Here is a 12,405-nt window from a genome sequence, read left to right as displayed (position 1 = left end):
TTTGTGAACTGGACGGCTATGTTTAAGTTTGCAGACCAGTTGCCTGAAGCCTTGAGAGAGGAATTTCAGGTATTTGTCACCGCAGGCTGCTTCATGGCTAAGACTTCACTGCAGCCAGTGCTGGTCGTAGCAACTATCATGATTCATGGGCCTCAAATCTGGGTCCACAGGAGCAGCCACATTTCAACTCTCCACTTGGCAGTCTGCTGATCCAGGACCCATGAAGCCCTGCCCTAGTTTGAGGCTCCACTCCTGACTTCCTATTGGTTGAGTGTCAGAGCAGCTGATTGGCCCGCTGGCCCTACTTAAGACAGCAACAGAAACAGGAAGCAGATTTCAGAGTAGCAGCCGTGTTAGTCTGTATCCGCAAAAAGAACAGGAGTACTTGTGGCACCTTAAAGACTAACAAATTTATTTTAGCATGAGCTTTCGTGAGCTACAGCTGAGCTGTAAACAGTAAACAGCTGAGCTGTAGCTCACGAAAGCTCATGCTGAAATAAATTTGTTAGTCTTTAAGGTGCCACAAGTACTCCTGTTCTTTTTGCAGAAACAGGAAGCTGTCTGAACAGCTGAGTTCCACACTTCTCTGGAATATGTGTGCTGTGCTTCCTGCTTTTGCTCTCTGGCTTGACTTCACAGCGTCCTGGCTTGGCTCCTGACCTCTGACCTGTGGTTCTAATTGTAATGGGTTGGGTCACAGAAACCCCGTTGGGACTGCCACCTGATGTGCTGGGACTACCTCTGAGCCTGTTTTCCCTGCCAGCTTGGGACTCCAGTACCTTGCCTTGTTTGAGCCCGACACGATTGCCTGCTGCAAACACAGATCCAAGTCTGAACCACGTCTCCCACAAGCTGCAGGCTTAACTGAAAACAGCTTAAGAAGTGCTCCTGTCTCCAGCACTCAGATACCCAGCTCCCAATGGGGTCCAAACCCCAAATAAATCAATTTTACCCTGTATAAAGCTTATATAGGGTAAACTCATAAATTGTTCGCCCTCTGTAACACTGATGGAGAGAGATGCACAGCTGTTTGCTCCGCCCCCCCCAGGTATTAATTCATACTCTGGGTTAATTAATAAGTAAAAAGTGATTTTATTAAATACAAAAAATAGGATTTAAGTGGTTCCAAATAATAACAGACAGAACAAAGTAAATTACCAAACAAAATAAAATAAAATACACAAGTCTAAGTCTAATACAGTAGGAAACTAAATGCAGGTAAATCTCACCCTCAGAGATGTTCCCATAAGCTTCTTTGACAGACTAGCCTCCTTCTAGTCCGGGCCCAATTCTTTCCCCTGGTACAGTCCTTGTTCCAGCTCAGGTGGTAGCTAGGGCTAGGGGATTTCTCATGACTGCAGCTCCCTTTGTTCTGTTTCATCCCCCTATATATCTTTTGCACAAGGCGCGGATCCTTTGTCCCTCTCTGGGTTCCCACTCCTCCTTCTAAATGGAAAAGCACCAGGTTCTTCTTCGAGTGCTTGCTCATATCCATTCCAGTTAGGTGTGCGCGCGCCGTGTGCACGTTCGTCGGAAGACTTTTTACCCTAGCAACACTCGGTGGGTCGGCTGGGCGCCCCCTGGAGTGGCGCCACTATGGCACCGGATATATAGCTCGGCAGACCCATTCACCCCTCAGTTCCTTCTTACCGCCCGTGTCGGTCGTTGGAACAGTGGAGCGCGGCTTAGCTGACCTCCACTTCCCTAGCTTCCTTGTAGTTTTCTCGTTTGTTATTGTGTACATAGTTAGTTTTATATATTATACAGTTAAATTTTACTGTTTAGTAGTATAGTTAGAGTAGTATTAGTTAGAGGGGTTCGGGGATTAGCCCCTTCCCCACACCCGGTGCTGGAGCTCATGCCCGGCTCCCCGGGTTTCAAACCGTGCTTGGCCTGCCACAGGCTGATGCCAACAGGAGATCCACAGGACTCCTGTTTGAAGTGCCTCGGGGAATCGCACTTAACTGCTAAGTGCCCCATTTGCAGAGCTTTCAAGCCACGCACTAAAAAGGAGCGGGACATAAGACTTAGACAGCTCCTCATGGAGGCGGCTCTCACCCCTCCATCTTCGGCGCTGAGCGCTGCCCAGTCAGAGACTAGAAGTACCTCCTCGGCACCGGGCCGTACCAGTCTACCCAAGACCTCTTGGCACCGGACATCGCCGGCACTGAAATCGGGCCCGAGGCACTCCCTCTCCCCGAGGGTAAAGAGAGCGAAGCCCGCTGCTACCTCCGCACCGCCCGCATCAAGGCCAGAGAGCGCGCCTAGGTTGGACCGCCCGACGCCGACACCCGCCGCGGCACCGACTAGGCCGGCACTGCCGACTCTGGTCCCGCAAAGGCCGTCGAGTCCGGCACCGGTGACCTCCCCGGCACATGCCACGGTAGAGCTCACCATACCATCCACACCGGAGGCGTTTGCAGCGGCAAAAGACCTGATCGCCCTGACAGACTCGGCATTGCCTCCACCCCCGGCACTGCCGGTGAGGGTGATCCAATCGATTGGCAAGCCAGCCTTGATTTGACCACCGTCTGTCAGCGCAGCAGACCGGCACCGCTCACGATCACGGTCTCACAGACGCTCCAGGTCTCGACGACGCTCCCGCTCTCATCGTCGATCTCAACGCCGCTCGCAGTCCCGGCACCGTTCAGTCACACGGCACTGGTCAGACTCGCGGCACTGATCTTTCTGTCGTTCCCCGGCTCGCTACTCCCGGCACCGCTCCAGATCCCGGTACCACTCCAGGCACCGTACCTCCCGGAGCTGCTCACGATGCCAGAATTCGAGATCTCGGTTGACCTCCCGGCACCGGCTCGGTCGCAGGTCCTGATCTCGATCTCGCTACCGAGACATTTCACGGCACCGATCCCTGGTGCGTAGGGGAAGAAGATCCGTTGGCACACCTGCCCAAGGCTTCTCTGCTCCTCCTTGGCCCTCCAGACACACGTCGGTGTCGTCCTGAGCAGACAGCTATTACGTTGAGGAGCGTGATTTGGATGTGCCCGCCGGGGTCTTCCAAGAGGCCAGGCATCCAGACCAAGGCCCTCAACAATGGGGTTTTTGGACGCCTTGGGCATACCACCAGGCCCAAGGTGCTCCATTGCCTCCCGCTCATGCTGCATCGTCGGAGCACCGTGCGCCTGAGGCCACAGTTAGCCGTCCCCCTCCGACTGAGATGGATGACCCGCTAGCTCACCCTCCAAATTCCCCGGTACCGCCCGGGCAGGAACCGGTTCAGGACCCAGAGATTGTACAGGACCCGCTCGTCCCAGGCACTTCATCCTCTTCCTCACCAGATGAGGCGGTGGCAGGGTCCTCTTCCTCGGGTCCACCACCGATTGACCTAAGGGCCCATCAGGACCTCCTCAGGAGGGTCGCACTAAATATGAATCTACAGGTGGAGGAGGTACCGGAGGTGGAAGACCTGGTAGTCAGCATTTTGTCCGCAGACACTCCCACCAGAGTTTCTCTGCCGTTTATCAAAACAATCCAAGCTAACGCTGACACCTTATGGCAGTCCCCCGCCTCCATCCCCCCTACGGCGAGAGGTGTTGAGCGAAAATACATGGTACCCTCTCGGGGGTATGAATATCTATACGTCCACCCTCCTCCCTCCTCTTTAGTTGTCCAATCGGTCAATGAGAGGGAGCGCCACGGCCAGCAAGTGCCAGCCCCAAAGTCTAAAGAGGCTAGGCGAATGGACCTGCTTGGTCAGAAGGTATACTCTGCAGGCGCCCTACAACTCCAGGTAGCAAACCAGCTGGCACTACTGAGCCGGTATAGTCATAACACCTGGGCAGAGCTCGGCAGATTTCAAGAGCTACTCCCACAGGATGCACGCCAAGAATTTGCTGCTTTCCTGGAGGAAGGGAAGAAGGTGGCTCGAACCTCCCTTCAGGCCTCCTTAGATGCGGCCGATTCGGCAGCCAGAACTTTGGCCTCCGGTATCACCATGAGGCGCATCTCCTGGCTGCAAGCCTCCAACCTCCCACCGGAGTTACAGTATACGATCCAGGACTTGCCCTTTGATGGGAAAGGTCTTTTTTCAGAAAAGATGGACCCCAGGCTCCAAAGCTTAAAAGACAATAGGGTGATCGTACCCACTTTGGGCATGCATACCCCCGTGACCCAACGCAGACCTTTCCGCCCCCAACCTTACCGTCCGTACTTTATGCCTAGGCACAGGCAAGATTTTTCTAGGCGACGCGGTCGAGGTGGGCATAGGCGCCCGTCAGGACCCCAGACGGGCCAAAACCGTGGTCCCTCAAAACCTCCGGGGGGTCCAAAGTCTACCTTTTGAAGGTTCGCCCGAGGACAGCGTACCAGTTTCGGGACAGGATCCTTTTCCTCCCTTCTCCAACCGCCTTTCCTATTTCCTCCCTGCGTGGTCCCAACTGACTTCAGACATCTGGGTACTATGCACCATGAAACAGGGATACCACCTCCAATTTGTTTCAACCCCACCTTTCCACCCCCCATCCCGGTCCCTCTTCAGGGACCCCTCTCACGAGCAATTCCTCTTACAAGAGGTGCAGTCACTCCTCACTATCGGAGCAATAGAGCAGGTACCAACAGAGGAGAGGGACAAGGGGTTTTACTCACGTTACTTCCTGATCCCCAAGTCAAAAGGGGGCCTCAGGCCTATCCTAGACCTACGGGGCCTCAACAAGTTCATAACAAAGTTGAAGTTCCGCATGGTCTCCCTGGGGACCATTATCCCGTCCTTGGATCCTGGAGACTGGTATGCTGCCCTCGATATGAAGGACATGTACTTTCACATCGCCATTTTTCCTCCGCACAGGAGGTATCTCCGTTTTGTAGCCAACCATCGTCATTTCCAATTTACGGTCCTTCCCTTCGGCCTATCCACAGCCCCAAGGGTGTTCACAAAGTGCATGGCCGTCGTCGCCGCACACCTCCGCCGTCGGGGGATTCATGTGTTCCCTTATCTGGACGACTGGCTCATCAGGGGGTCCTCCGAGGCGCAAGTCCAGCAGCACGTGGGCATCGTCAGGGACCTATTTACACGTCTAGGCCTGATGCTCAATACCGAAAAGTCCACTCTGGTCCCCACTCAGCGGCTAGACTTCATAGGCGCTACCCTGGACTCCACTCTAGCCAAGGCCTACCTGCCTCAGCCTCGATTCCAGGCGATGGCAGCAGTCATACAGAGTCTGCAGAACTTCCCCACGACCTTGGTTCGTACCTGCCTCAGCCTTCTAGGTCACATGGCGGCCTGCACTTATGTGACCAAACACGCCAGGCTCCGCCTTCGCCCCCTCCAAACGTGGCTGAATTCTGTGTATCGTCCCGGCAGGGACCCATTGGACACAATACTCACCATTCCACCGAGTGCCCTACGCTCCCTGGACTGGTGGCTAACCCCATCCCAAGTGTGTGCAGGGCTACCATTCCACCCACCCCAACCCTCTCTATCCCTGACGACAGACGCGTCGTCCCTCGGATGGGGAGCTCACCTCGGGCACCTTCACACCCAGGGCCTTTGGTCATCTCAGGAATTAGCGCTTCACATCAATGTCAGAGAGCTCAGAGCAGTCCGCCTGGTGTGCCAGACATTCCAGAACCACCTGCACGGCCGTTGTGTCTCGGTGTTGACAGACAACACAACGGCCATGTATTATATAAACAAGCAAGGAGGGACTTGATCTTCCCCCCTCTGTCAGGAGACCATCCGACTTTGGGAATTCTGCATAGCCCACTCGATAGACCTGGAGGCATCCTTTCTCCCAGGGGTTCGGAACACCCTAGCGGATCGACTGAGCAAATCCTTCCTGTGTCACGAATGGTTGCTGAGACCAGACGTTATTCATGCAATCTTCCAGAAGTGGGGCTTTCCCCAAATAGACCTGTTTGCGTCTCGCTTGAACAGGAAGTGCCAAGTGTTCTGCTCCTTCCAGGGTCTTTCACCGGGATCGATATTGGGTGCATTCCTCATGTCATGGAAGCAGCGACTACTCTATGCCTTCCCACCATTCCCCTTGGTTCACAGAGTCCTGTTAAAACTCCGCCAGGACAAAGCGCATCTCATTTTGATCGCGCCAGCGTGGCCCAGACAGCACTGGTACACCACACTGCTCAACCTTTCCATTGCCAGCTCAATTACTCTGCCACTCCACCCGGACCTCATAACCCAAGATCACGGCAATCTCCGCCACCCGGACCTGCAGGCCCTCCATCTCACAGCGTGGCTCCTGCGTGGCTAGACGTATCAGAGTTACGCTGCTCCGCTCTGGTGCAGCATATTCTCTTGAGTAGCAGAACACCTTCCACTCGATCCACATATCTAGCCATGTGGAAGTGCTTCTCTTGCTGGTGTGAGGCATGGAATGCTTCTCCCTCAGAGGTCTCCATCCCTACTATCTTGGACTACCTCTGGTCCCTCAAGCAGCAGGGCTTGGCGTTGTCCTCCTTACAGGTGCACTTGGCGGCCATCTCCGCATTCCACCCAGGGGAAAGTGGTCACTCAGTCTTTTCTCACCCCTTAGCGACTTGTTTTCGTAAGGGACTCGAGCGCCTCTACCCCCAGGTACGCCACCCTACTCCTACCTGGGACCTCAACCTAGTCCTCAATAGGCTTATGATTCCGCCATTTGAACCACTAGCCACTTGCTCACTACTATACCTGTCCTGGAAGACAGTTTTCCTAGTAGCCATTACATCGGCCAGGAGGGTCTCCGAACTTCGGGCTCTTACGGTTGACCCACCGTATAATGTTTTTCACAAGGACAAGGTGCAGTTGCGACTACATCCGGCATTCCTCCCGAAGGTGGTATTGGCCTTCCATACCAATCAGGACATCTTCCTCCCAGTTTTCTTCCCGAAGCCACATTCATCCCCACGGGAGCAGCAGCTACACTCCCTAGATGTCCGTAGGGCGCTCGCTTTTTATATTGATCGGACAAAGCCGTTCCGCAAGTCCCCCCAACTATTCGTTGCAGTGGCCAACCGGATGAAAGGCCTACCCGTCTCCTCACAGAGGATCTCCTCTTGGTTAACGGTGTGCATACACACGTGCTATGACTTGGCTCATATTCCTCCGGGACATCTCACCGCCCATTCTACCAGAGCGCAGGCCTCATCGGCCGCCTTCCTGGCCCATGTACCAATCCAGGAAATATGTCGCGCAGCTACATGGTCATCAGTCCACACCTTTGCTTCGCACTGTGCTCTGGTCCAACAATCTAGAGATGATGCAGCCTTTGGCTCGGCGTTTCTGCACTCCGCCAAATCTCACTCCGACCCCACCGCCTAGGTAAGGCTTGGGAATCACCTAACTGGAATGGATATGAGCAAGCATTCGAAGAAGAAAAGACGGTTACTCACCTTTGTAACTGTTGTTCTTCGAGATGTGTTGCTCATATCCATTCCAAACCCACCCTCCTTTCCCACTGTCGGAGTAGCCGGCAAGAAGGAACTGAGGGGTGGATGGGTCGGCCGGGGTATATATCCGGTGCCATAGTGGCGCCACTCCAGGGGTCGCCCAGCCGACCCACCAAGTGTTGCTAGGGTAAAAAGTCTTCCGACGAACGTGCACATGGCACGCGCACACCTAACTGGAATGGATATGAGCAACACATCTTGAAGAACAACAGTTACAAAGGTGAGTAACCGTCTTTTAAAGATGGATTCCAGTACCAGGTGACTTGATCACATGTCACTATAAGACTTTATTACCCACTTGCCAGCACACAGGTATACAGGAAGACTTTCAGGTAAACAGAGCCATTTACAACTAATTGTCCTGGTTAATGGGAGCCATCAAGATTCCAAGCCACCATTAATGGCTCACCCTTTGCATAATTACAATGGGACCTCAGTGTTATATTTCATATTTCTAGTTTCAGATACAAGAATGATACCTTTATACAAATAGGATAAACACACTCAGTAGATTATAAGCTTTGTAATGATACCTTACAAGAGAACTTTTGCATGAAGCATATTCCAGTTACATTATAGTCACACTTATTAGCATATTTTCATAACGTCCTATGGAGTGCACCGTCACACTGATCTCATGCTTCTGATCTCCCAGTATCTTGACCAAGCTGATCCCAGTTGACTCCTGACTGTGGACTCTGGCTCTGACCATGAGGTCTGATTGCCCATGACCTGGCCTTGACAGTGAATACTTCGGTCAGAGTAATGGCCTTGGCGTTGACCATGACAAGGGCTTCCTGGCTTCAGAATTCAGGCATTGCTCCAGATGTCCAGCAGGCCATCAAGGATTTGCTGTTCATTGGCAAAGAGCTGTTTTCAGAGAGGACAGATGAGACAATGCACTCCTTCAAGGATTCTAGAGCTACCCTATGGTCCTTGAGGTATGTATACGCTGGCAGTGCAGAGGCACCACTACTGTGGTCCACAGCAGCAGTATTGTCTGTACACACATTTGGGCAGCCTTTCCCTCCTCTGAGACAGCTGTACTTACCCCAGAAAAGGGCATAGATTCTATAGGAGGAGGCAGTCAGGTCTGGGGTTTGGCCAGTCCACATGCCTTCCCCCGGTCCCCCCGCCAAGTGCCCATTTTGACAACTTGGTCCAGAGTAGTGTTTCAGTTGTCACTCCTTTTTTCCCATCCCCTCCATTTGAGGACAGGTTGGCCTGCTTTTACAATGTTTGGGGTTCAATCACCACTGACAGGTGGGTCCTAAGCACTATACCATTCAGTTCCACTGCATCCCTCCCCACCATCCTCCCTCCCTGTCCTTCTTCAGGGATCCTTCTCATGAAATACTTCTCCTTGAGCAGGTTTGCTCTCTACTAGCTTTGGGAGCAAATGGAGAAGGTTCCGCCAGAACCCATTGGTCATGGCTTCTAGTCTCGGTACTTTTTGGTGCGCAAATCCTAGAGAGGTGTAAGACTCATTCTTGACCTTTACAGCTTCAACAAATATATCAGATACATGAGGTTCTGAATGGTCACTTGTAGCGAGGTGGTGTGGTTCCCTGCCGCGCCGGAGAGGGACGAGCCCCTCTGGATGCCAAAGTGGGCGGAGCCAGTGGAGCTTGCGCCCGCCCCCCAGAGGTCAGGCGCAGGACAGGAAGTACAAAAGCTCAACCCCAGAGCTCACTAGAGGCCCAGCCGCCGGAGAAGCCAGACGTTTGTGGCCTAGCTCCCATTGGAAGACTCCTGCAGTTTGCGACTGACCTGAGGACTGGCCAGACCAGCCAAGGCCTGATGCCGATCAGACCCTGGAGAAGCTGTTAAGCCTGCATGTGGCTAGTTATCCAGAGGAGCTGCCAAGCTTACCACTTGCTGAGTACCCTGAAGAGCCCATGCTGCTTGATTCCTTGGAAGACCCCGTCCAGACTCAGATACCTCTAGAGGGGGAGGTAGGAAGTAGCCCGGGGGCAGCCCACCCTAGTCTGGCTGCAGCACACTCAGAGCTGATGTCAGTGTGTTGCAGCCAGGATCCCCACTGACACAGCAGCGGGCCGTCTGCCGCTGCTAGGGCCCCGGGCTGGGACACAGTAGAGTGGGTGGGCCTGCGTCCCCCCCTGCCACCCAACGTGTGGGTGGCAGTCTCCCCCTCTCCCTGGTCCTTCGGAGCCAGGGCCTGGGCCTCCTAAACTTATTTGTCTGCTCAGCCCCTGCCTGAGGGCCTGAGCCACTGACTCTCTCTTGCCCCTCCCCCACCCCCGAACCAGGACCTGGGCCTGCAGAATAGAACTGTTTGTTTGCTTCTATTGTTGCCCCGGCGTGAAACCACGCAGCCAGACTAGTTCCCCGAAATAACCAGACAGACGTAGCGAGGTGGTGTGGTTCCCCGCCGCCCTGGAGAGGGACGAGCTCCGGCCGAACCCTTCTACATCACTCTATCGACTGTCCTCCCATGTTGTCTCAGAATGACTGGTTTGCTGCTCTGGACCTTTAGGACGCCTACTTTCTGTGGCAATTCTGCCAGGCCATAGAAAATTCCTTTGATTCATTGTAGTGGAGCACCATTTTTAGTATACGGTGCTTCTATTCGGCCTCTCTTCTGCCCTTTGGGTTTTTACTAAATGCATGGTTATTTTCCTCCCAATCATCCCACAGGTCATCCTTAAGCTGAAGACGGATTGGACCATGCTCATTCTCACTGCCCCAGCATGGCTGAGGCAGTTCTGGTTCTCCAACCATATGACACTGTCAGTTCAGCCTGTCATACCACTTTCTCTCCATTCCAACCTACTCACTCAGAATCATGGCTGCATCTTGCATACCATGCTAAGTTCCTTGCATCTCACAGCATGGCTGCTTCATGACTAAATAAAGAGGAAGAGCACTGTTCGGTGGCTGTTCACCAGGTCCTACTCAACAGTAGAAAGCCCTCTACCAGAATGGCCAATTCAGTTAAATGGAAGCAGCTTTCAGTGTTGTCATTGGCCCACGGAACTCAGCTGATGCTGGCTTCTATCCAGGATATCTTGGTGTATTTGCTGCACCTTCAGTCATCGGGACTTGCACTTAGCTCATTGAGAGTCCACTGGCAGCAATGTCAGCATTTCATGCCCCCATTCAGGGAAGTTCAGTCTTCTCCAATACCATGGTAGCAAGATTCTTAAAAGGGCTTCTTTGTCTCCATCTTCCAGTCTGAGAGCTGGTTCCTCTGTGGGACCTTAACATGGTCCTAGTGTCTTTAATGGGACACCCATTTGAGCCCCTGGTATCTTGTCCCTTTCTGCTTTTGTGTCGGAAGACTAAGTTCCTGGTAGTGATAAGCATGTGAGTTGCACGCTCTGATGGCAGAATCTCCTTATATACAGTTCTACAAATACAAAGTGATTTTATGACCACACCCCAAATTTTTGTCTAAAGTGGTTTCTCAGTTTCATTCATTTACCTGTGTTATTTCCTAAGCCACATTCGTCTCTGCAGGAGCAGCGTCTCCATACATTAAATGTCAGGTGATGTCTAGCCTCCTAGACAGGACTAAACCATTTCACGCTTTGCCTCTTCTGTTTGTGTCATATGCAGATCATATGAAGGTCAAGCGGTCTCTTCACAGATGATCTCTCAGTGGATAACATCCTTTATCAAGACTGCATATGAAATAGCTTTGTCTACACCTCCTCAGCGGGTGTGAGCTCATTCTACAAGAGCACAAGCAACATCAATAGTGACATCTCAGTACTGGACATTTGCAGGGCTGCTACGTAGTTGTTCATACATACATTTATGACCCATTATATCATTACTGCATCTTCTAGAGTGGATGCAGGTTTTGGTAGGATGGTCCTGTAATCCTTAATAGACTCTGAGCTTCACCCCCTGGGAGTATTGCTTGTGACTCACCTAAGTGGAATACACAGCTGCATCTACTCAAAAAAGAAACGGTTATTTACTGAAACTGTGGTTCTTTGAGATGAGATGCAGACGTGTATTCCATGACCCACCTTCTGTCCCTTTTGCATCGAAGTCTATTGTGGATGTTCAGTGTGAAGGAACTGGGGAGGTTGGGACGGCACTGCCTTATATAGACAGGGGGTGGGGCCACACACGAGCACTGCCCCTCTACGGGTATTGCTAGACAAAGTTCTCCAGCTCTGGTGCGCTGCGCGCGCACATACCTACACGAATACACATCTGCATCACATCTCAAAGAACCACAGTTGGAATAAGTAACCATTTCTTTTGTTGTTTAATAATTGCAGATTTTACTTTGACAGATGACTACTGAAATGCTTAAGAAATAAGAAGTGCTCATGGGAATAAGAATTATAAACTATTAGAATTTTGCTAAAGAAAATAAAGCCTATTGTTTCCCAAAGTAAATAGTCATTTAGCACAGTTAAAACTGTGTGTGATTTGGTCCTTTTTGAACAGTTGCTTTTAAAACTTAATCAAGAGACTAATCTGCACCTCTGCATAAGAAGTCTGTGTGGGGGGAAGAGTTAGCTATCCTGGTCAAGTGACTTACATTTCACTAGTTTCCTGGTAAAATATACTGGTAATTAATTGATAAAAATGCTTGAACTGGCAACCAACTTTGCTACAGTACCTGCAGGTGATTGCTGTAGTACATCCACTCAACCTGAACACCACGGCTTGTTTGTTTGGGGACATGCATTGCTTCCTGATATGTTCAATCTTGTCCGTAGTTTTAAAAGTCAGTGCTGTTGGGGTCCACTATTGTCCAGATTCTCTTAAAATGTTGTTTAAAGTAATACTGCAGGTTGCTCAAGAAGTGAAAGGGCAGCTCAGGATTAGAGCTGCTGTAAGTACTGGCCTCTCCCAAGGGGTTGCAGAAAGCTTTGGGGGATCCTGGGGCCACACCCTGCTCTGCACAAGCTGAATTTGAGAGTGCAGAGGGAAGCAGGTGCTGCACCCTCTTCTTTCCAGAATGGTGCAGGTATCATGCCCGTCTTGTGTATCCAAGAGCTGCTGAAGCCATTTGATCTG

General features: G+C 51.9%; 1 long non-coding RNA gene across 19 annotated transcripts in view; it reads left to right on the top strand.

Annotated features, from left to right (window-relative positions):
• LOC120395799 overlaps positions 1 to 12,405 on the top strand; it is a 305,544-nt gene that overhangs the window by 144,043 nt on the left and 149,096 nt on the right. Inside the window, exon 12 of one of the 19 annotated variants that reach the window (XR_005592812.1) lies at positions 10,981 to 11,272. The exons of the other annotated variants lie outside the window; for them this stretch is intronic. This is a non-coding gene — a long non-coding RNA (uncharacterized LOC120395799). Of the gene's footprint in view, positions 1 to 10,980; positions 11,273 to 12,405 lie in introns of those variants that run through there. 19 annotated transcript variants of the gene reach the window in all.

The sequence above is a fragment of the Mauremys reevesii genome, linkage group 1 (genome assembly GCF_016161935.1).
Source record: "Mauremys reevesii isolate NIE-2019 linkage group 1, ASM1616193v1, whole genome shotgun sequence".
Lineage (NCBI taxonomy): Eukaryota > Metazoa > Chordata > Testudines > Geoemydidae > Mauremys > Mauremys reevesii.
Note: the sequence above shows the minus strand (reverse complement) of the source record. Positions and strands in the feature narration are given on the sequence as shown.